This window comes from Podarcis filfolensis, assembly GCF_964270895.1.
Source record: "Podarcis filfolensis genome assembly, chromosome: 3".
NCBI classification, from domain to species: Eukaryota; Metazoa; Chordata; class Lepidosauria; order Squamata; family Lacertidae; genus Podarcis; species Podarcis filfolensis.
The window spans coordinates 63,416,705-63,442,058 of record NC_139606.1 but is presented as its reverse complement, the minus strand read 5'-3'; the positions used below and the strand labels follow the sequence as shown (position 1 = coordinate 63,442,058).

General features: G+C 43.4%; 1 protein-coding gene across 6 annotated transcripts in view; it reads left to right on the top strand.

Annotated features, from left to right (window-relative positions):
- The window catches only part of HIVEP2 (HIVEP zinc finger 2), a 137,662-nt gene that overhangs the window by 88,426 nt on the left and 23,882 nt on the right, over positions 1 to 25,354 (top strand). For all 6 annotated transcript variants that reach the window (XM_083607543.1, XM_083607547.1, XM_083607544.1 and 3 more), the window contains one exon: positions 5,125 to 5,220. The gene's annotated coding sequence lies outside the window, so the exon portion shown is untranslated. The remainder of the gene's footprint in view (positions 1 to 5,124; positions 5,221 to 25,354) is intronic.

Here is a 25,354-nt window from a genome sequence, read left to right as displayed (position 1 = left end):
ATAATAGTCTGGGGGATCCAGTTATATGCTGGTGCTGTTGTTTCTTTGCCTCCATTACAAAATAAATGTTCCTAGAAAATTACATAATGAAGTGATAAAATGCAAGGGGTCTGAAGCCAAAACATATGTTTTCTTATATGCCCAAATGCTTGTAGAGACCACTGTTTACATTACTGATTAGTAACGCATTTGTCGGTTTGTTCTTGCTGCAGATAGCAAACACTGAAGGGAGAGGGGGGGAATAATACTCAGAATCCTCCAGTTGCAAATGGGTTCCAGACCTGTTTTATCCTTTACATTTCGACACTGTATTCCTTCAAAACCACATCTGCATTCTGCATGATGGTGGGAATCCCTTTTCAATCTGATGTCTTGTCTACATACTTTTATGCATTTAACTCTTTTGATGAAAACAGAGCAATGGGCCCACTAAGTCTTTCCCGTGGCTTGTGGCAGGTATTCATGTGGAAGCAGCAGAACTACTGCAAATGTAAATGCATGTACAGTACGCGCAGCCGGTTTGCATAAACATGAGAGGTCTTCTGACAGACTGTCCACCTAACTTCCATCTCATCAACACTGGGAGTGGGGGCAAAGAAACTGGAGGCAGGGGTGTCAACAACAGGATTTTCTGCTCCAGGACACTATATGGGGAGACAGAAGTGTGCACAGACTTACACAACATTGCATATGCAGTTTTGTACCCTCTTTTGCAGAGGTGGTGGAGGGCCCCCAAAATAAATTGGGGGTCATACACAGTGACACAGTTTGTATTGTTATGGGTTTGGAGGGGCAGATCCCCCTAAATTCTTAATTTAGTCAATGTTATAATTTAGCTAATATTTTATGGGAAGATGCCAGGCACAGTGTAAAAAATAATAATAAAGGCTATATCTGTATTCCTTTTCAGGAGATCAGCTAATAAAGGTGCCATTAAGAAACAGATCAGATAACTGGGCCGTTGAGAGCAATTGAAAATGCAAATACTGTCATTCCCCTGACTCTGAGTAATGGACAGAGACAGGAAAATTGGGAAGGGGAGGTTGTCAGGGTTACAGTGGGCATGATGTCACCACAGGAAGAAAGTGTCCTTTTGCAGGAGGTTTTTGAAAAGAGCAAGAAGAAAGGGAGGGAGGACAGGACTCCATACGGACTGGCTGGGAGAGGTTGCAATAATAATAATAATAATAATAATAATAATAATAATAATAATAATATAATAAATTTTATTTATATCCCGCCCTCCCCAGCCGAAGCCCGGCTCAGGGCGGCTAACAACAATCAAATAATCAAACAATCAAATAATCCAACATTCTAAAAATATTTCATTATAAAAATTAATTAAAATCAAGTTGATGGCAACCATTAAGCAAAATTCTGGGCAGGTTGCCAGAGGAGGGAGTCAGGCTGCGCCCTGACCAACGGCCTGGTGGAACAACTCTGGTACCCAGAGACCAGGGGGCATGGCTGGCTTCTACTCTGGACTCAAACTTGCTGAAGCTATGGGAGAAGCGACAAGAGAGTCTTGGTGTGTAATGCTCCATACTCCCTCCATCAAGGCTCAGGTGCATATATACGTAAATAAAACTATATTGCTTAAGACACTACAGTCTCTGCTATGCTTCATTTATCCAAAGGAAACACAAACCCTGGTTAAGTACCAAGAGGCCTGGAATCTTGCACTGCTCAGCAGAGATTGGGGTAGCCCATAACAGTATGTTAACACTAAGCCAAACCGCAGCTCAGCCTTAATGCAAGGCTTCCTGGGGAAGAGATCAGAATCGTTGCAGTTCTTCCCCGCTCCTCCTATGACTGTGCTACTGTGAGCTAAGCAATGGTTTGGCTTAGCCTGCTGTACAAACTGGGGCTTGTGGTTTGTTTCGCTCCAGCCAAACCACAAAACGTAAACCGAAGAACAAAACTTGGTCACAGCTCGTGGTTTTTTCTGGGGTGGGGCAAACCGTGAGCCTAGATTTGAATGACATGGCAAGCCCAGTCGTGACTTAGCTCACAGCAGTGCAGCAGGAAGAGGTCTTAAGAAGGAGCACAGCAGCTGTGATCTCTCCAAGAGCCCACACGCTCGCCCTAAGCTCAAGGTGACCAGGTGAAACTTTCTCCAGAATCACATTTGTGTGTCAGAAAAGGCTTCACTAGTTTAATTTCTGCCTCTCACAAGAGCCCTGTTCTTCTTCAGTGCCAACCCTAAACCAGGAAGTAACCTCAAATTTAATGAGTTGTAAACCTGTTACGTCAGTGTAGGTCTTCCATCAGTTCATGCAGGGGTTCATGTAGGCCACACTCTCTGAACCATAATGGTCCATCCCCAGCAATATGGTTCAACTAAGTATGGAGTTTATTTACATTCACATTAACTGGGTAATTTAAAAAAAAATGTTTACATACTAAGAAAACAACAGTATCATTTTTGCATAAAACGAAACCTGGGTTATAGAAAGCACATGAGTTTTCTATCACGTTTTGCTGTTGGAAGGACACATCACTGTTCAATCACAGCTACAATGATTTCAAATTGACAAAAATAATAATAATCCTCACTTGTCTACCAGGGACAATGAAAAGAAAAAACAGCTTCAGAATGACGTAAGATGTCCCTTTAAAATTGTGCATGTAGCCTCTTCTTCATTGATTCCAGAAAAAAAAAGTACATGTATCCAGGAAGACCCCCCAAACATCTTCAAAATCAACAAGCTCCTTCTCCATTACCTCTTGGTTGGTCTTCCCTGATGCATGTTTAATTTTTTTCAATAGCTATGAATTGGCTAAAAACACTGAAAGGCAGGAGAGCAGGCTCATATTTCGCAAAACAATTGCTTCAAATAGCACCTGCACATCTCACATAATTTTCATTCTGCAAGGGTTAGAGTGTTCCATTTATTTATTTATTTATTTATTTATTTATTTATTTATTTATTTATTTATTTATTTATTTAAAAAAACTCAAGCTCAGAGTTTGCACAGCCGTACCCTGCTTTGGCAAACCCAAGGCAGAGAATAGAAAATTCCCTCTTGCCCCTGGAAACATGACCCAGACCTTTTGAAAATTGGAGCTTCAGCCAAACCTGTGGTCTCTGAATGTTGTTACCCTCCCAGCAGCCTTAGCGCCGTAGCCAGTAGTAGGGATGATGGGAGTTGTAGTCCAGCAACATGTGGAGGGATACAGACTCCAGACCTACCTCTGTTCTAAAGGAACAGCTGGCATATTTCCAAATTCCCTTCTGTTTCTTTACTTCAGCACCTGAAATTATTATCCTGATATAGTAACAATTCTATATTTGTACTAGGAATCCCAAAGTTTGTAACACGCTTTTGTTCAATATCTCTGGCCATTTTCCAGAAACTCACTGTAAATTCTGAAACCCATCTGACCGTTCCATTATTTCGCTGTCATTGTACCAGAAATGTATCAACAGTCAATGTGTGTTTGGGGTCCGTTTTCCTTCCTGAACCTGCTTTCAGATTGTACCTCTGAATGTGTAAACAAATCATACAATGAGATGCTCGAAGGGACCATTAGAGGATGTATCACATAAGCAAGCTTTATGACATCTAGAAGCTTTGTTTCCTTAAAATATAATGCGGGTTTCTTAAGTCTGTGTGCATAATACAGGATTCTTTCTGTTCCATTGCATCTGCACAGCAGAATTCAATATAGCTTGTGCCTGCCTACCTTTGAGGATTCTACCATAGCGATATATCTAAAAAAACATTCTTTTTCTCAGATTTAATGGAAAGCATGGGGGTAGGAGATTAAATTGCCTTAATTTAGAAACAGCAATAGATGTTATATTTTCTACCCTCTTTCATCCCTTCCCCATAATCTATTTCCTAGGACAGATAGTTGAGCTGAGATGTGGCCAATTAGTTTTGTGAGGGCTGACATGAAATTTTTAAACCAAGACACTAAACCAAGACATTTCTTGCAAGTGTTGTTCCTAAAGAGAAAATAATTCTATCTGAAATTTAAAAGCACACTAATTGGAAGTACTGTATGTAAATTGCAAGCAGCTTTTAGGCTCCTGGGCAGCATACCCTGGGTTCAAGTTTGCTCATCTGGTGTTGTTTTGTTGATTATTACCTACTTACTGAATTTAACATGCATTAGAAATATGAGCGGAAAAGAAGGTTAGAAGTATTACATAGATATTAAAACCTCAGTGCATATCTGGAACATCCATAAAACATGAAGATGCCATTTGTTGCAAAACAATTTGGAATAACTGCCCTGAAAGTGCATTTGGAGTTTTTTGTGAGATTAAAGCACCAGGAATGTAAATTTGCAAGATGCTGCCACAACTTCTTGGAAGGCAATTAATGCAGTGCAAAAGGAGCCATTTTAAGAACAAATGACTGTGAGATACGCATACAAAATGAGGGATCCCAGATTTTCGAAAGCACATTTTTCAGTTGGCAACAGTTTATTTTTATTTTTTTTTAAAAAGAAATTGTTATTAAAACCATAGTTAGAATGGTGTAAGAGCCCAAGCCTAGGGAAAATGTTTATATCACAATTTGAAATCTGCACATGCCCATTGTTAAAATTACATGCTTTGTGGGGGGTGGGGGGAATGAACAAGTTTATTTGATGTGTGTCACTTAATTATTTATTTAGTTTTATGTGTAGCCATCTCCCTTAGTCTCTGAGGGGTGTGTGAGGGTTATTTTTCCTTCAGTAAGCTAAGAAGTGGAATTTGCTTAAGAAGTGGTGGTTTCTATTTATCAACTTAAAAACAATTTACAGTGGTACCTCAGGTTACATACGCTTCAGGTTACATACGCTTCAGGTTACAGACTCCACTAACCCAGAAATAGTGCTTCAGGTTAAGAACTTTGCTTCAGGATGAGAACAGAAATCGTGCTCTGGCGGCGCGGCGGCAGTAGGAGGCCCCATTAGCTAAAGTGGTGCTTCAGGTTAAGAACAGTTTCAGGTTAAGAACGGACCTCCGGAACGAATTAAGTACTTAACCCGAGGTACCACTGTACTCAGGAACTCTAAAGCAAACTCTGTACAGTCATCAACAGTATTGTGTACATTAGACTGTGATAAAAAATGGATGATATTGCTCAACCTCCTCTGAACCTTTTTATTATTGTTGTTTTAAATAGGTGCAGAATATTCTGGAGAGCCATTTTTAAACTGGATTAATGAACCAAGTAGTCGTCGGACCATTATTCACTTTCATCTCTGACATCAACAGAGAGGTAAGAAACTAACAGTTGCCGTATGTTATTTCCAGCATGCTAACATAGCTATGATGAGAGGACATTGCTTTTATGTGTCAACGTTTCAGTTATGCATTTGTTTGGTACACTCATTCATGTGCAAGATTGAAAATGTGTATACACTTATTGCTGTTTTTGTTTGTACATGTCACACTAAGACAATTTATTGTCTAGAACACATCACTTCTGAATGCTGTTAATGCAGTATCTTGGCCTTATGCCGAAGCTGGGTTCAGGGGGCACCAATTGCAGCATATCATTGGTACGAATCAAAAGGTTACACCTTTGCAGAATATCATGGCACCAGGAGAATGAGGTCGAGAATGATGCTCAGAATGGTTTGGCTATGGGTGAGCAGGCAGGGTCCCTGAAAGTTGTTGTAACAGCCACTGCCTACTTAACTGCTTTTATACTTAAGTGTACAAGTTGATCAACATGACCTATTATGCATGGATTTGTTAGAAGATATTGCTAGGGTTCCCTTAAAGGGGGAGTGTCTGGAAAGCAGTCCAAGCACCCCACCTCCTGCTCTAAATAGCAAAGTGGTCTCTAGAAGCAGCTTAGTACTGGTGGAATCTAACCAAGACTTGGTGGGGCAAGGCAGAGACTACAGTGCAAGTGTCTTGATCCTGCTAGTAATATCTGATTCATCCATTGTGAAAATGAGAGGACCTCTTCTCCTCTGTAGGAAGGACTTTCCAAAGACACACGATAACGTTCAGGTCAAATCTTCAGAGATTAGGTATTGAAAATGAAAGAGTACTTTTAAATATATAAAACATATTAAAGCATTGCATTGCACCCTTCTGGTGCAAAGGCATTGCTCAAGGCAGCTAGCCTCATCTAAAATCTAAAGTACGATTGATGCTGTCATTGCTTAGTTTTTGGCTTATTTGCAAACATTTCTATTCATTTAGCCTTTGCAGGGGACTAGCATGATATAATGTGAGGTATACATTGACAGCTCTTATTTGTTGTTGTTGTTGTATTATAGTATTTGTTGTTGTGCAACATGATCTGGTATGCCCGTAACATCTTTGCAGCTGTGTTCTGGACCAGCTGAAGTTCCAGAAACTTTTCAAAGGTGGCCTTTTGTACAGCTTTTTTTTTGCCTTGGTGCAACTAAGACCAGTGTTCCCATGGCTGGCTCTGACCTCTTCAGGAATAGTCACAGCTGTTGTAGCACACTTGGCACAGCTGCCACCAGGTCATCCTCATATAAAGCTAAATCCAGGAGCAAATCTGTTTCTTCAGGGGAGCTACTGCTTCCTCCAAAATACTCTGAATCCCTATACCTGAGTCAGGCCCTTTCCTGACCTGAACGGTGTCTGTCATGTCTGGATTAAGCATTAATGTGTTAGCCCTACTGATACAGAACGTCAGCATCTTCCTTGGTATTAGGTGAAAGGAAGTAATAGAGTTGCATGTCATCTGCATATTGATTATGTATAACACACCCTAAACGAGGGGTCAGCAAACTTTTTCAGTAGGGGGCCAGTCCACTGTCCCTCAGACCTTGTGGGAGGCCAGACTATATTTTGGGGAGGAAAAAAAATGATGCAAGAGCACCACGAGCCCTGGTGGCTGCTTACCTGTGTCTTGAGAGCAGCAGGGGCTGGGGGTGGCAGCAGAGGGACGATGAGTGGCACACAAAAGGGCTCTGGAGAGGGGCTGCTTAAAATGGCGGCTGCTCGAGCGCTGCTGTTGCTGGCACCAACAAAGCCCAGCCCCTTTCCTCTTTTAGGCAGGGCGGGGAGAAGCCAGGAGGAGGGAGGGAGGAGGTGGCGCCTGCGCCGTAGGAGGGAGAGGGAAAGAATACACACGCTGGCGATCCACACGGCGATTCCCAGACCATCTGCAGGCCGGATCCAGAAGGCAATTGGGCCTGATCTGGCCTGCGGACCTTAGTTTGCCAACCCATGCCCTAAACCTTTGGACAGTCTCTGCTAATTAAGCTGAGGGATGATTAACCTTGCAGGTCACCATCAGCCAATGGCTAAGGCACTGAGCAGGAGTTCCCAGTATCACTTCCTGGAACCATCCCTCAAGGAAGGACTGGAGCTATTGCAGAGCAATTCCTGCTAATCTCATACCAGTCAGTCCAGAAGCATATTGTGGTCAAAGGTATCCTATGCTGCTGAGCGAATCAACAGGAATGTACTCCTTCCATCCAGTTCCCAGCAAAGGTCATTTAGAAAATGTAGCCAGTGTAACATTTGATTTAGAATTACAGCTGCTAGAAATGATTTTTTAAAAGTTAGCCACATATAAAAACTTCTTTAAAATTATTTGAACTGTATTATGTAGAATAACATTAAAGCCTTTAAGAAAATATTTTATTTCCCTCTGAATGCTGTGTGTGTGTGTGGATTTCTCCAGCACAAATGCAGCATCCGCTAGGCTGATTTTTAACACACTGCTGTGATTTGGGGAAAAACTGGCTCTGCATTCACAAACATTTGCATCTCACTCCACTCACTTCTGTGCAGAAAGGGACCAAAGTTATCTCCAGTGTGCTGTTCGCTTCTGGTGGATAACCAGTAAAAACATCAAAATATTGCTTCCAAAGTTTGTGGGGTGTGTTACCTTACAAGACCTTAGAGAATAGAACCTGTAGACCACAGGCTAAAGCAACCACAATGGAAAGTTTTTCTTCTCCTAAGTAGAAACATATGTTTGCCAAAGTTCTTTGTAAAGCCCCAAAGTTTGCACTTTCTCTCCCTCTGTTACTCTCACTGCTTAAGATGGTCTAATACAATACTCAGCCTGCTCCCCCCCCCCCCAGGCAAATCTTGGAGTCTGGCCAAATAGTTTTTGTTAGGCATCAAGTGGGGAAGAGGCAGGACCAAGCATGCTGAGGGGAAAGAATGGAGTGCCTGGGGAGGAAGCAAGATAACATCCTATCTAGGCATAACATCCTGTCCTGTGCTTCTGTAGCGATTGTCTGAAAAAGATAACAAGAGGCAGCATCTCTCCCCTTCTCCCAGAACTTCAGAGAGTGCTCCGTGTTCTAAGAGAATGCACATGCCATATGCACACAATATCACTGAGTGAGCACTTGCCATTTAAAAATGTAAACAACGGCATGGGGCGCTTTTCGTTTGTCTGTTGAGGAATGTAGTCCAGTCCCAGCCAATTCTAACTTACTGAAACAGCGCAGAGAGAGGGGTCAGCAGGGACTTAAATAGGAAGCCATCAGAATGAATGGCTACCTCTCAGCATTGGGACAAGCGGTCCTTAGGGAAAACATGCCCTTTCCTATGATGCAGCCTGTTAAAGAGTTTCATCGGTTCCTTTTAAGTGGTGTTTTAAAATAGGGCTTTTAGCTTTCATTAGCATTGGAGTTTATGGTCCTTCTGTGAATTGAGGCTCATGTAGATAGAGCTTTTGTATCTTTAAAAGACTATCAGTGATAATGAGTGTGCTTGATCTGTCTATCTATCTATCATCTATCTATCTATATCATCTGTCTGTCTGTCTGTCTGTCTGTCTATCTATCTATCTATCTATCTATCTATCTATCATCTATCATCTATCTATTCCCAATATAAGAGACATGCATGTGGTTGGATTTTTAGGTGCACATTATTGGTGGTCTTAATTTAGGTTATGCCGGTGCTGCTGCTATGGAAAGCAAATGTTTAATGTTTGCGGGGTAGTTTATAGATCTATAGAGCAATTTGCAGAGTAGTTTATAGATCTATGTAACATTTTTTCTGTGGGCAGGCGGGGAGGGGAAAATGAGCGTCTTCAAAGGCCTTGGCCTAATTTCAGTGCTGCATGTGAAGAAGAGAAGCTCTTTTCCTTTAGTAGGTTCAGAGAATGCAGGCAAACCTCCTGCTGCCTTGAACCTGTGAGGAAAAGATCTTCTATAAGTGAGATAGTGGTAGTGACTGTCCTCCCCAGCCCCCAACCAAAAACAGATTCTAGTTTTCATTTCAGGCAAGAAAACTAAGAGCCGTTTCATATATTTGTCAGAGGTAAAGTTTTAATGCTACTTCAGATTGGAGGAGAACTCTTGTCCCTGCTGTGTTATTTTTTGTATATATAGGGATTGGTTTGTATTAGAGAACGTTGACTCATACGCAGTTTATTGGGGGGGGAATGTCACTTGATTCTCCCGAGACCTGCATTTTGAATGTGGTGTCTTTGCAGACAAGTGCCTGACATCTGTTTGGGATGAAGCTGTTGACTATGCAGGCATGTGGGTAGAATCTTTAACAATGTTCCTTGCAGTGCAAAGAAGCCATAGACACACAGACACCATGAAGGTAATATGTAGGCCTTGGCATTACAGTGGTACCTCGGGTTACATATGCTTCAGGTTACATACACTTCAGGTTACAGATTCCGCTAACCCAGAAATATTACCTCGGGTTAAGAACTTTGCTTCAGGTTGAGAACAGAAATCGTGCTCTGGCGGCGCGGCAGCAGCAGGAGGCCCCATTAGCTAAAGTGGTGCTTCAGGTTAAGAACAGTTTCAGGTTAAGAACGGACCTCCGGAACGAATTAAGTACTTAACCCGAGGTACCACTGTAGTTCTTGGTGTCTGATCATTCTGGTTTGCATAACTCAGTAGATCAGAACAGCCTGTGATCCAGAACGTTGTGGAGCTCACTCTGCAGATACATTTCTGCTTTGGTTGACTAGCCTTGCCTAATGCTTACAAGCATCTTTCTGGTGCTCCTCCAGTGATTAATAGACTAGGAAATCCTGCTTGTCTTCTGTCTATAGTATTTGCTGCTTTCCAGAATGGAGAGCAAGAGGGTGGAGAAGCTATGGCCCTACAGATGCTGTGTGGCTGCAACTCCCACTAACCCAACCCAACAACATCTGAATGGCCATAGGTTTCCCAGACCTGGGATATACATTCCAAATATGTCTGTAACCATACCTTTTCCCAAACCTATGAGCACTACTGTTTGCTGCTTAGACATCCGACTATGCCAGGCTTTCTTCATTCAGCTTTGAAGTGCTGGGGACTTGTGCTGCAAATGGTTTATTTTCCCAGGGTTTCTTAGGATGAGGCCATGATAAAAAAACGTTTAAACAAATTTTAGGGGGAAATAATAAGTCATCTGTGTTTCTGTTGCATATATTTCAGCTTTCAATGTGAGGAAGCATTCTGAGTGCTTGCAGGGCATTAATATTCTGTGTATTTGGAGACAGTCCTTGAAATCCTTTTGGCACTGTGACTTCTGGTTTTGAAAGTAAAATGCAGACAGACAAGGATAGTCTGAAGGAGAAATTCTGTCTTGACACTAAACCATTAAGAGTACTATGTTTACTCAGTCCTCTTTCCTCGTACAATAGTAAATAGAGCAATCCAAGATTCTGCTGTGTGTATAAATTGCCTGACACCCTGTTTGTAACCACATTAGTTTGGAAGCATGTCCTGTTGATCTCAGTGGAACTTATTTCCATGTAAATGAGCTTAAGATCCCCACTCTCCCATTTAGGGCCCATTCACGGTTTCATTTGTCCTGTGAGTTCTAATATTTTGTATTGATCTCTCATCATGCAGCTGAGAGGTGTTTTCTTTTGACCTGCTGTTTTCCTTGAGGAAACCCACCTTTTACTGCTGAATTGGAACAAACGTCAATCCATGGAAAACCTGAAGAGAAATATGTCTCTCTTCTGAACTGGTCTTAAAACACTCCTGAACGGTATTTGTTTATTCAAGCTGTGTTTTGGGCGGTCCACTCCCACCTCCTTTCATTATATCTCTGCCTACCACTGCAGGATAATTTTTCCAGTTGTCTCTCCAGCTTCAAGCAGTGCACTTCCAGTTTTCTTGACAGGCTTAAATTGCAATTAAACAATATGTGTGGAAAGTGTGTGTGTGTGTGTGTGTGTGTTCGTTCCGGCTTGTTTGGTTTGATTGGTTGTGATGGTTCCCGTCACAGCTTTATTTTCAGTCTTTAATAATAAGTATTAAATAATATGTATCGCAGTGGTGGCCAAACTTGGCCCTCCAACTGTTTTGGGACTACAGTTCCCATCATCCCTGACGACTGGCCCTGTTAGCTAGGAATGATGGGAGCTGTAGTCCAAAAATAGCTGGAGGGCCAAGTTTGGCCACTACTGATGTATCAGAAGGGTCCTGGCTCCTTTGGTTTATGTTGAATGATTGTTTGTCATGGACTGGCTGGATGCAGAGGAGTGGTGGGAGGCATCAGCTGGGGACCCCCAAGCAAACCCCAAAGGGAAGAAAGCTCAGAGCTGGGGGGTTGGTAGTGGGACGACGATGAGGGAGAAGAGGGTACCGACTGGTAGGAGGAGATGTCAGAAGCTGAAGAGGTAAAGGTATAGTGAACAGGAAGAGGCTGTGGTAGAGAGCAATTCAGACTCTGAGGCAGAAGCAGAGTGGAGGCAGGCTGCTGAAGAATCCAGGGAGTCTCCACCTCCTGCAATGACTAGCTCTCCTCCTCCCTGGTCTCCCAGAACCCAAAGAGGTATGAAGAGGGTGGAGCAAAGAGACACTAGACAACGGAGTCTCGGGTTGCTGGGGAAGGACCTGAGGGAGTAGGAGCCTTAGAAAGTGGTGGAAAGCAGGGAACCTCAGTCCTGACAACTGCCTCATTGGGGCAAGACCTACTGAGAAAAGTCACTGTGATCACTAGGCACAGTGTGATCACTAAGTGAGCTTCTGATCCCAATATCTAGAAGCACTTCTGTCTTTAGAAATAGCTAACATTCTCTCCTGAAAGAACCATAAGTGTTTGAATCTTATTCTTGGCAAGATTTTGAGATGCAATGCCCTTGAAGCCAGTCAGAGCCTGACCTGCATATGAGTGTGCCAGGGGTGTGAGTAAGGGTTTCATCTTTACAACGTAAGAGTAGACCCACTCTGCCCCAGCCAGCAGTTTCACTTGCAGGGGAGCATCGCTCAGTTTGCTGTTTGAACCAGGAGGCTTGGGTGACAGACTTCCGAAGAGGGTATCTTGCTAAACGTGCGCACCTTGAGCCTGCTGTTCAATGTTGTGAGAGCCAACACTGTCAGCTTACCCAGTATCTCTTTAACAGAGCTACAGAGTCAACATCTGAACCTAGAAGTGGAGCCCCAACCAGCAATTTCTTCTAGAATGCAGTGTTGACTGCAGCGGCTGTCCCTGGAACGCAGCCCAGGGAGAGAACAGCTGGTCCAAGCATGCCAAAGGCCTTTCCTGAACTGTAATGGCCTCACCTCACCTGCCCTTCCCTTGCTATTTGACACTCCTTTTCTCACTCCTCATTGTTGATTCCCCGGCCTTTGCCCTAGTCATATCTGTCTAATGTAGATTGCAAGCTCCCTGGGTGGGGACTGAATTATTATTGTTCTGTGGAACCCCTGCTGCTGCAGCGTTCCCACTGCTAAACGTCTTGGCAATACAATACTTTGAATTACGGACCTCAAGATTTAAGTCAAGTAACAGGAGTGACTGTTCTTGGGACAAATTCCAGAGTGAGAGCCCTTCTGTCCTCCTGCTCTGAATCACGAGTGCAGCAGCAGCAGCATATGATGATTGTTGCTGCCCTGTAAGTCACATTTCAAATGATATAATTACTGAACGCTCTCTACTGGGAGCTAACTCACTTTGTACTTTTAAGTGCATGCTTGCCTCACTAACATTTGCAGTCTCAGAGTTCATTGCATGGTGACAATCCTGTGTCCTGCACCGTGTCTTCGTTTTGATCCATTGGTACTTTGCCATCTAGTTCAGAGGCTGAATATGTTCCGAGCTGGCAAGCAAACTCGGATCCATGTTAGCAGCTTTCGCCAGATGGTGGTGTGCTGTTTTGAACTAAGCATCAGTGGAACAAGCATACATGGACTGATGAGGTATACTGTTCCACTTGTTTTTGCCAAAAAGCCATGCAATGCACTGAGTGGCCATCTTGGCCACATGGTATAGCTGAATGAGAGAGAGAGAGGGTATTTCGAGAGAGGCAATAAATAAGGCAGCAAACCCTGATGTGTATGTGTGTTTGTTTTTCTGTGTGCATTCAGTTTTAGCAGTTTGACTGGCAAACATAACTTGACTGCAAGTCATGAACTTCATTGAATTTCATCCAAAAAAGACACAGCTGAGCAATCTACAGGAAGCAATCTTTTCCTAGAAGTATGCTGTTCCAAACTGTACAAGTTATTGTGCAGCTCATAAAAGTGTCTGCACAGCTAAACCTGGACAGTTGGGTCCTGTTCAGATTTTTGTATTCACCAGAACTGGGCTTCCAATATGGAAAAAAAAATACCCACATTGTGCAGTGAAAGAACAGTGACAGGAACCCTTGGTTGTTTCTGGTTGCAGCTGTTTACTGAAGGTTTTTTTTTGCAAAATATGGAAAAATGTGAGAATGTTAGTTCAGTAATGGTTCCAAGCTCGACTCGTGGAAAATATGACAGTGTTTCCATCAGCAGTTAAGAACAAGTTGGGTCTTTTATTTCTGCAGGGGAGGTGGCATGCAGTTTGCCCTACACAGGAAATTGTCAACGGTAACCTGCAAGCAGCTGTGCGATGACTGCATGTAGGAGGGAAGAGTTCAAAGCCTTCCTGTCCTGATATTTACTGATGGCTTTAGCTTTTTCAAGTTAAGACCAAATATAAATGAGGATGTATAAAATGTTGCTGATCTAAGCTAGTGCAGATAGTTCTCATGGAACGGAGACCCAAATACGTGGCATACTTGAAATTATATAATTTGTGTACATTCACACGCAGTAGATAAACTACCTGCAACTTCTGGGGACACGGGAGAGTTGAAGGGACATTTAGGCAGGCCTGTGTAGTGGGGGCAGCTGGGTACACTTTTCCAGGGCCTCAGAGAGCTAATTCAGCCCAGGGGCCATTCCAGGGACCAGCAGCTCTGTCGTTTGAGTTTATAACTTTATTCTAACAAGGCTCCCGCCCCAGGCCTCAGATTGTGGCCAGCCCCTGCATTCAGACTTTACCTTTCTTGCCCACCACCACTGAAACGGGGGCAGCACCTTTGCAACTTCCTGCTACCTGCCCAGCAAGACAAATCCTAGCACCACCATGACTATATGCAGCTGGGCAAATAGGGTCACAGATAATAAGCTGTATTATGTACCTCACATTGCCAGGCAGAAGACAATAGTGCCATTGCAACACTTCTCTCTGCCTCTCACTCAGGGGGAACATCACCAACCCAAACGTCCCATTTCTCAGGCTCTCACCCTGGGTAAAGGTCACAGGCTTATTGCCCACAGTGCAAAGCCTACAGTTTCATATCCTGACAGGCAGGGTGGGCACACCGGAAACTTACTGAAGTGTAGACCCAAAGGGGGGAGGGAAATCCCATTTGGTGTCTCTCCCTTTGGGGACAACGCTGCCACAGGTTGACCCTGCCATCCGCTTTGGTGCCTGTTCTTATATACTCAGGCAGGCTGTGGACCACACCCCAGCTGTATCCACTCGCCTGTTTTGGCTGCCCCACTCCAGCCAGTAGGTGGGCAGTCACATTTTGCACCTGTTGTACTTTCCGAAGCATTTTCCGTGGCGGTCCCAAAAGCAGTCGAGCATAAGTCACTTGTGCATGGATTGCAACATAATCTGTTTATTCTGCCAATTGAGTTAGCTATGGATGAATTCTAATTTCACACACACACGCACACACCCCTCCATCATTCCAAAAAGAGAGAAAGCACAATCATTACATAAAGGGTCCGTCTTCTGCTATAGCTGATAATATGGTTGCAAAATGGAAAGTTTTAGTGGCTTTTTTTTGTTTTGTTGCTGGTTTCAGATGTTCCTTCTGTTTCCACTGACATATGTACGGATGCAACAGCATGTATATTATGTTACATTTTAGATAGGCCATAGCAAATTATTTGTAGAAAGCTAATAGCAATATTTAAATCAAGGAATAGAAAGCTTTGTCCTTGTTTAGCCAAAAGATATAAGGTGCTTGTCTAGATAGCGTTTCTCAGACTCTCTGAATTCAGCTCTTGTTTCCTTTTACATTTATCCTGCCTTCCAACCTTGTCCCCACCTCATGCCCAAACCAGGCCAGTTGGCAGATGAGGGAGGGCACAGTTTCTTGTCCACAAGAAACTATGGAATGAGTTGGAGGGATATTTGAGTAAGAGGGTTATAGTTTGAGTCACTCACCTGCCAGACCCAACAGAGGATTGCATAAAATGAACTCAGTGCTAGGAAGTAGCCCCGCCCCTTTCCACTGTGATGTGATGTCAGTAGTGCTACTCATGTGCATGAGTCCTGATCACATGCAAATTTGAGGCAGGCTACAGCTAGACGGATGTTGAGAATTTACCTCTGGTCACGTTGTGTGACCAGAGCAATTCATGCGCGGTTAAGGTCATGATTTCCACCCACCCATCTAGACACGCATGAAAAATTGCTCTCGCCTGTGGCTTGGAGAAGTCTGCTAACAGCTCTGCTAACAGCTCTGCAGAGAGCCAGCTGCACCTTGTGTTGTATTTAGACCAGTGGCGTAGCGTGGGGGGTGCAGGGGGTGCCGGCCGCACCGGGCGCAACATCTGGGGTTAGGGCAAATCCATGGGTTAGGGGGCGCAAATCCACGGGTTAGGGGGCGCAAATCCACAGGTTAGGGGGGCGCAAATTACTTGCCTTGCCCCGGGTGCTGACAACCCACGCTACGCCACTGATTTAGACTGTGGTCTGAGATGGTCTTTAAGTCTTTAGGCATCCTTTCGTCGCTCACAAAGAGCCAAATTAATGAGACCTCATCAATGTGCAATTTGAATCAGGGCGATCTGCTAAAGAGCGTGTAGAAATCAAACGTGAAGGGGCTGCATTCAATTCTCTCTTTTTTTAAAGATTTTTATTGAAGTTTCACAAAAACATAAGTTTACAAAATGAAAAAAGGTCATATAATAAGAAAAAGATACAAAAAAAAAGAACATAGAGAAATACATGAAAAAGAAAAAAGATGAATAAAAATACAAAAGACAAAAGACAAATAGCTAAAAAAAGAATTAAAAACAAATCCGTTTTTTGTAACTTTGAACTCATTAGCTTATTTCCTTGGCCTCCTCACACCTCCCCTTTTTATATTCCCATTTAAATAATCAAATCAGCAAATCCTTACCCTCTTTCATTTATCTTAACTCTGTATCTTAACATATTATAACTCTATATTTTCATCCATTATCAATTCATTTTTGCATATTCTTATTAACTTTGTTGCTAATGCCACTTATTTTCAATCCAACATCATTTTAACATTCATTAATTTTACAATATTTCTGAAGATAGTCTTTAAATTTCTTCCAGTCTTCTTCCACCAACTCTTCTCCCAGGTCTCGGATTCTGCCAGTCATTTCCGCCAATTCCATATAATCCGTCACCTTCATCTGCCACTCTTCCAGGGTGGGTAGCTCTTGTGTCTTCCAATACTTTGCAATAAGTATTCTTGCTGCTGTTGTTGCATATATAAAGAAAGTTCGGGGCTGCATTCAATTCTCTGCTGAATGGCAAGCTTTTGTAAAGTCCGAAGCAGGTGACACTCCACCTTAGTTTTTCATCTCTAAATGGGATTATAAATTTCCCATGCTGGAGTTGATCATCTTAACTGAAGTTTCTGACATGCGCCACAAGTAGGGTTATAGAATACCACTGCTGCTCCCATTCACCACTTATTTCACATGTTCGACAGGCAAAGGGCTAACAGATTGCATGCAGGAATGGGCAAAGGAGTATGCGACGACAAACGTTGAATGTGGGAGAGCAAATAGGTTCTTCAGAGGGCAGAAGAAGAGCTTAAATATTTGTGTTTTTTGTTTAAATGGGGAGGTTCTTTATTCAGCATCTTTGGTATGTGTGACACTACATTCATCCATCCATCCAGAGAGAATATAGGTTTCTGCTCCAAGGAGCTTACAGATCTGAGTGGTATTCAACTATGTTGTACTCAGAGTAGAACTGCGGGAATTAAGGTGCCTAACTTAGTCATTTTCATTAAGTTCAGTGTGTGTACTGTTAAGTGCTACCATGTATTTATTATTTTATTCATTTAAGATCCAGTGGTGGTGTAGTGGTTAGAGTGTCAGACTAGGGCCTGGGAGACCAGGGTTCTTATCCCCGCTCTGCTATGAATCTCACTGGGTGCCCTTGGGCCAGCCACTGTCTCTTAGCCCTGACCTCCCTCACAGGGTTGTTGTGAGGATAAAATGGGGAGGGGAGGGAAACCATGTATGCCACCCTCAACTCCTCGGAGGAAAGGTGGGATAGAAAACAAAATTTAAATATATAATATATGTATTATTTTAACCATGCTCATAGGGTAGTTTGAATAAATATTTGCTACAAAAACAAAAACTGGATGTGGAGTGCAGAAAGCTTCCCAAATAAATAAATAATGGCTGTTTTACTGAGAACCTTTGTCCTGCTAGTCATCAGCTTGGTGCTTCCAGCTCTTGAAATATATATAATTTGGATGTTCAGTGAGGACTGCCTTCAGTGCAGGTTTGGGCATGGTTAAAGTGTGATCTTTTGTGGAAACATGAGCACTGTTAATGATGAAACCAGAGCTTTGTTAATAATGCATTATAATTATTGCTTCTGTCAGGCACGTATCTCATATTTCTTCTATTTTAGCCAGAGAATCCCAGTTAAACTGACTTGGTTTGATATGGTTCTTTTCTATACCCCTTTTTATTTTGTTTTGTTTTTGTGACTGGGGAGCCTTTTTCAAGGTCAGTGTGCCTTTGCAATGTAAGTGCATCTGTTTAGCCTGGTGAAATACGTAGGCAGAGAATAGCCTACGTAATGAGCAAATGAGGGAACACAATTTTAATAATACAAGGCACCTGATTGGCCCTGCCCTTTCCTCAAACAATGGAGATGTACGTCATTCTCCGGGACAAACAGTGCCTGTGGCACCGTGCTTCCCATGTTTGAACTGCTTTCCTGGGTGAAATCATCCACATATATTTCTGTGCATTACGGATAAAGCTTCTTATCCAATGTGTCAGTCAAACACATAAACATTTAAATGCTACCTAGGTGGAGAGCAGGGCTGTCCTCTCTTTTGGGGAGGGAGGTGCGACGGAGCACAATCTTTGGATGATGAAGATCCCAGACTCAACATTGGGCATTTCTTGTTATAAAGGGCAGGCATCCAAGGAATGGGACAGTCCTTTCTCTGTCTCAGGTCTGGGGCTGAACAATATCTGGTTTTCAACATTGCGATATATCACCATCTAAACATTGTGATATACCAATATATCATGATGTCTGTAATAAGGATGGAGTTATGTAGAGGCACTGGCTGGCTTCATGGTTTTCCCTGTGTCATGATTTTTTGCATAACAAACACACACACACCCCACAATTCACAATATATTGCCAGGCCAAAAATTATGAAACTGATATCACAATATAGACTTCAAACTGGTTTTGGACGATATATCGATAGAGCCACTTCCGCCTTAAGAGGAGGTGGTGTTGCGGGCTGCATGCCCCCACCACGCGCGTGGTGGCTGGCTCTCAGCCTCCGCGTGATTGAGGGAATCCCTGGCCGCGTCATCCCCTGGACAGCCAATCGGCTGGCTCAGGGGGCAGGGCCTGCCCTAGTTAGTGCAGGTGTGGCCGGGGATCTCCCTCTTTTGCCGCCTGCAGCTACTCCGGTTTCCCACCCTCCCGCCTTTTAAGGTTTTCGTCTTTGACCTTGCTATGGACCTCGGTTGGTCGCCGTTAAGGGGCCTGGTAGGAATTTTTTCCACTTGGCAGATTGGCACCAGCCACTTGGTTTTTTGCCTACCTTATAACAAATTGTCACAACTTCCTTGGTATTGGCGGTTAGGGATTAGTATTGGTATTGTTATGTAGATGGAAGGGGGGAGGAAGCGCCATCACCTCCCCCGGATATTGAAGGGTAGTCCGATAAAGGATTCCGTGGTGCATTGCCCTGTCCGAAGCCTATGGAGGTGAGGGCCTAAGGCACCCCCCCGAGTGGTGACCCCGGGGGAGTTCCTAGTTGATGTGCATCAGCAGGACTCCCCCTACTGGTGGTAAGCCCTTCCCGGACTTCAGGCGGACGGGCTGAAGCCGGATAGTCTGTTAGGACCAATGCCTAAGGCAATACCGCTCATCACCTGTAACCAATAAAGTTGTGACCATATGTAGCCCATTAACCTTAAATAATTGTGTCATGTGTCTTTATTTCCACTTTGGGGGGGGGGCGGGAACTCGCCACACAACAACCAGCACTCGCCTTGGATAATTAGCCGGATCAGGGATTTTAAAAATACCTGGTCGGTGGGTAAATACAGGGGTGGGTTTTGAGTGGACACTAGGTGGGTCTGGAGGTAGAGAACATAGCCGTGTCTGGCAGGTTATAGGTTGAAGCCTTGCAGGTCTGGGCACCAGTTCATTAGGAGGCTAAATTAAACCCTCTACTGTACTTCAAAAAAAAGTGCTTTCAGATACTTTGGAGATGGTTGGCAGGCTTTGGAAGGGTGTTGGTTTTTAACTAGGGAAATGATGCCAATTGAAGGACTGAACTTTTTCTTCAATCTAGTTTGGATCTTCCACGCCATAACTTTAGCCTGGCCATTGACACTTGTTCTATTTTGCTTTGTGGGACCCACTGCTTTTGTTGAATCTCTGTAGTTATGGTTGGTTTGTTTTTACTGTCTTACTTGTTTTAAAATTATTTTGCTTGTTTTTATAACTTGCATATTTCATTGTAACCTGCCCTGGTACCTTGTGGTGAAGGGCAGGTTAAGAAATCTTACATTTAAATAAATGTAGTGTGGTCTTTGGGGAGTTGCCACATGATGGCGCTAGAGACCTGGATGCCACTGTGTTGGCTGGCGTCTTATCTGGGCAAACAAGGATCAGCAGTTACCTTAGTGACTTCTGGAGCTTGAAATTGTGAGGGATCATCAGGAGATAAGCAAGTTCTGGGGAGAAGAGTGACATTCTTGCTATTTGACCACAAGGAAGATGTGCATCTTTAGAGATGGCCCTGGAAAAAAAACTGGGAAAAATGGGATCACAGGCACCTGATCTCCACCGTCTAGCTAGCAGCTTTGTATGGGTGCCAAACCGCTATAATTTAATCCCTGAAAAACCAGTAGCAATCACTATGATGATGATGCAATTTCCTCCATTTATGGGTCTTCAGAACCTTTTGCCATTGTCCAATAATTAGCTGGAATATCTTGCCACTGTCTTCTCTGTTGAAACGTAAGAGGCATTTTGTGGTATTGAGAAGAGATAGGTGCAACAGTGGTTGACAGCGTTTATCTGACCTTTAGCCACCCATGATGCCGTGGTGCACTGGGAGTGACAGTGGGAGGGGCTAGGACTTGGTGGTGCAAACACACTAGAAGGAGCCCTGGATTGGCTCTGCCAGTGTGTTCGCACCATGCTGACCTTCCTGCCTCCTCTCCTTCCTGGTACTCCCCAGTGAGTACGTGACAGGTGGTCAGGTAAGTGCTGCTGCCCCAACATGGGAAGAGAGGAGGGCTGGAAGAGGAAATAACTCTTCAGTCTTTGGCAAATTTGGTCTTTTCTTTTTGGTTTTCCTTCTGAGGAAGGCCGAATGAGGGGGTAGGGCAGATCTCTGCAGGCTCCAGTGTATCCAGTATCATGGCTTACAGCTTCTTTTCAAACCCTTCCTTGATTCTGGTGGTGTCTGGAATCCATGGGCGATATCTGGAAAACTGCTCACTTTGTAAATGGGTACATTATCAATAAAACTTTCATTTTTGGTGGGTGGGGGCATAAAGAAAGCAGGGGAGGAATTATACATAAACTTTTATGTCGCAGAAATTGCTGTGGCACTTCCTGACAGCTAGTCATGAAATATGCCGAAAGAAGACTGGAAGGATACTTTGAGTACACATCAGTGAAAGGGTTAGAGCACCCCTGAATAAAAAACCATATCCCATGAAATATCTGTCCTAGTCTGGGCAAAATATTTATGTGCCTGGCTTGCAGGATGCAAACAGTTATGGCCAGCCAAGACACAAGAGTTTTATGGCATCTCTAATTACATACCACATTACTTCATTGCATTGTGTTATACATTATGCATTATATTAACCAATCAGGAACTTAAAGAACTTCAGCCCACTGTGCGTAGCTCATCACTTCAACAGGAACTGCTTCGTCTGCTGTAAATAATTAATTGCTACCACGATAATCTTGCCTGCCTGCAATGCCATACATGCATATGTATCTAGTAGCGGTGTATATCTTCCTTTTGCATATACATGCCCATCCTGCCTGCTTTTTAAACTCGTGGGCATTTATAGGAGTTTAGTAGGTGTTACAAGATCTGCTAGTGTGCCTGCACACACATGAATGTGAACAACTGTTCTGGCCGTGTATTCACTGCAGAATTAGCAATGAGCAGTACATTTCTTTTGATCTTGACTAGAGACATTTGTGTACACATAGACTGAATTACATTGGCTTTTAAGACCTTGCTTGTTTTGGGAGAACTTGGCACTGGCCAATAAGGAAACAAGCATCAGTTGCTTACTTTGGAGAGCTAGCGGGAATCACACCATTATTCCAGTTGTTGGCATCTGTCTATCCCAAGAGACAATAAAAGGATGCGCCTTTTGGGGTGAAGTCAGACTGTTGGAAAGTTGCAGCACCTGCTGTGGCTGTAGAGATCAATGTAGGAGAGACATGTTTTGTTGCAGCTAGGGCAGATGAAGGCGAGAGAGAGGGAGCTTGTTAAAATAATCTTTCCACCTGTCAAAATGTTGGTAAAATGATTGTTTACCTGATATGGTAAGTTGTGCAACTGCAGCGTGACTCCTCCTTTTCAACCACTGATGGTCTCTGGGTTCCTCATGAACCCACCAAAATATGGCTTTAAAATATAAAGATTATTCCTTTACAAAAACACTGGTGAGGTATTGATCCATAGCAGAGTCCTAAGTAGTCCCAAAGTAACTAGGGTCACGGGGAGGGTTGCGGAAAGATATGTGCCAAGTTAAGCTCAAGTGGAGGAAATTCTGGAGGCATAATGGAGTGTCGTGCCACAAGATGAAAGCCAAGTCATGGGGCAGCTCTGCCCTACTAGTGCTCCTGCTTTTGCTAAAAACTTGGGAATTCTAAGGAAATGGAGAAATTATGGTCAAAATTGTGCTTGGGGGCTGGGAACCATTTACACACAATGCTACTTTTGATTGGCATGGGCTGGGATCAGCACTTACTCACACAACAGAGGCTCTCTCTCATGACCACCACGACACCCTCATTGCTCAGAGCAAAGCTAGATCTCACATAGTCTTCAGCCATGTACAGGGTTCCATCTGAACAAGTCCTCAGCAATAAGACCTTATTACAGAGCAAGTAGTTGCGGCCCTTATCTGACAGTCTGGATACCCTCTCTAAACATTGCCTGACCTGTCAGAGGAACAGAGAGAGCCGGAGGATGGTAACAATGCCATGAATGGATTAGTGTTTGGCTCTACATGTTACGGATTTGAGGACAGGAGAGACAATGAGGCTTGCCAGGTACAGGAAGCAGCAGGTAGAAAGTAGCATCATGTGGTCTGGGAGAGGAGGGAGAGGATGCAGGAAGAGGACAGTCCAAGAAGACGGTGCTGGTAGATGTGGGAGAAGTAAATGACTGAGGGCAATTGGAAACCTGTCAATAAGCTGCTTCCACTCCCAGAAAACAGACCATGTGCTAAAAATGTTACATCCAGGGAAAAAGGGGAACCACATGTTTGGTACTGGGAAAAAGTTGCCTGCTGCCATGGGAGGAAGGGATTCAGATTTGTGAACCACTCTGGATTTTCCAGAGGGTCTTCTCTTGAGACATATACAGTACATCGCTTCTGGATGACTGGAGCCAGCAGAAGGAAACTAAATCCAGTTTCTTTGGAGATGAGTGTGCCCACATTCAGAATAAATCTTTATCTGAATTTCTGTGACCTTACTACATGTGCAGTATGACAAATCTGTGCCTCTCTTCACAGTTCCTTCCGCTGCAGTCTGGCCCTTCACTGAACTAAGTTGACTACCTCTGTTCTAATTATAGGCCATAGGTGGAAGTGGAAAGACCTAGTCATATGGGTTGGTGACATTCTTCCTTCCTCTCCCTCAGTCGCGTGGGGGCATGCCTTGAACCACCTGAACTTAACATTTGTTCCTTATTTGACTGATGCATTTGCAACTCGATCTTCTCTATGAGGAGGCCAGGGTGGGGTGATGAGAGGGTGTCCCCAAGAGGTCTCTCACCCTTTTACTACCCAGGGCCTAGACCACATTAGCTTCAGAGATGGAAATACATCAGACTCCTTCAGCCCGCTCAGGTAGAATTTTCTCGATACTTCTCTTGGTTTGTAGCCTGCTGTCGTCTAGTATATAATACCTTTATGATTTGCAGTTGGACTTGTTAGGTGTTCATTTTTGAAAAGGCACTAGATGTTTATGTTTGTTAGCCTTTGTTCCTTAGGTCAGTTAGCTTTCTTATCTGAATTTTGTAATAAGTAGCTGTTCCCTGGTTCTTTAGAGATATCTAGAAGTAACGTGGATGTTTATCTTTTTCTCCTGCAAAAAAGAGAGAGTGAAAAGTGACAATTGCAGGAGCTTTAGTTAGCATAGATCTCAACAATGCTTGTTAGATACACCAGTGTCACTGTACTTAGCAGCACCACAGAGAAACTGCCATATATAAGAATGTAACTGAGCAAGCAGACAAGTATATTGAAAACCAGGATGCTGCTTTGCATTTAGGTGAGGTTAAAAAAAAACACCACCTAAAACATCAAGTGTTAGACTTGCTAAAAATATGAATACAGTCATACCCAGTGGGTAGTCCTGGTTATATTTAGATTTTATGCTTGCCTTTATTTTTTAATGACACCTCCAGTGTACCTTCAGTTCTCAGCAAAGCACTGCTTCCTGTGTTAGTAGGAAAGGAGGATCAGATCTTGTCAGGTGTCATTTATCATTGCATTGCAAATGGGTGGTTTTTGGGGTAGGAAGAACAAAGCTTAATATAACAGTGAACAGCAAGGGCAAACTCTCTCTCCCCCCCCCACTACCCGGCAAAAAAAGACAACCGCTCTCCTTAAACAGTTTGCTCTTTGCAACTGCAGAGTCTTCTCTGATCACCCACGCTCATCTGGCTGCTGACGCTGTAGGAGCTTCATTTGCATGAACTATTTTTGCAACTATTGTGTGTCTTTTGAGGAAACAAGCAAGAACATTGGCTTGTAGTGATTCACCATCTCAGGGCGCCCTAAAATGTGGAAGGGAGAAGAGAATAGACGTATGCATGCTGATTTCTCTTAAATGTTTCTGAGTGGCAGAGCTTGGCTCAGCAGCAAGGCACAAGGGCTGCTTCACACATTTCATGTGAACATGTCACATAGCCATGCAGCATGGGTGTAATTGCATCAGGTTGCCCTTTCCCATGTGCGCATTTTGGCAGATGTGCCTTTGTCGACAAATAACAAGTAAAAGAGTCCCAAATCAAATATATCTAGCGTAGTTCTTAATATATGATTTGCTTCAGAAAACCAGCATCTAGTTAGATGGAGCAGCATATATAACACAGATGAGCAAACATGTACAGATAGTGACCGATTTGCTACGTTCCAGGCTTTTGCATACATCAGCAAGGCCTGTGTAAGGCCACCCCGTTCCACCCCTTTTTGGTGACATTTTTGGGTCACTTCCAGGTTCAGCGTGATGCGTGTGGTTGCTCACATATTGGACGCGCCCAAAATGGTTGCTGCCTGTATGTAATTATTTACGGACAAGCCTGTGATAGAGCCAGTGTAGTGCAGTTGCTAGTATGATAGCCAGGCATTTTGGGATGCTGAAGTTCAAATCCCCACTTGGTCTTGGAACATGCTTTGCAACTTTGGGGAAATCACTTTCTCTAAGCTTAATGAATTGTGTTGTTTTGGTTTTTCTAGCATGGAAGAACTTAAAAATATTCAAGTAATGGAATAAAACTCAGTAAGTTTTGGAGGTAGAATGTACCCTTTTCTACATTTAAAAAGTTTCTCCTGGTTGAGTTCATTCTGCATGTGGAAAATGATTCTATATGAGCTAATGAGCTGGTATAACTATCCATGTGTGTGTGTGTGTGTGTGTGACACACAACCATTCAATCTTTCATGAAGAGCCAGTGAAAAGTCCTG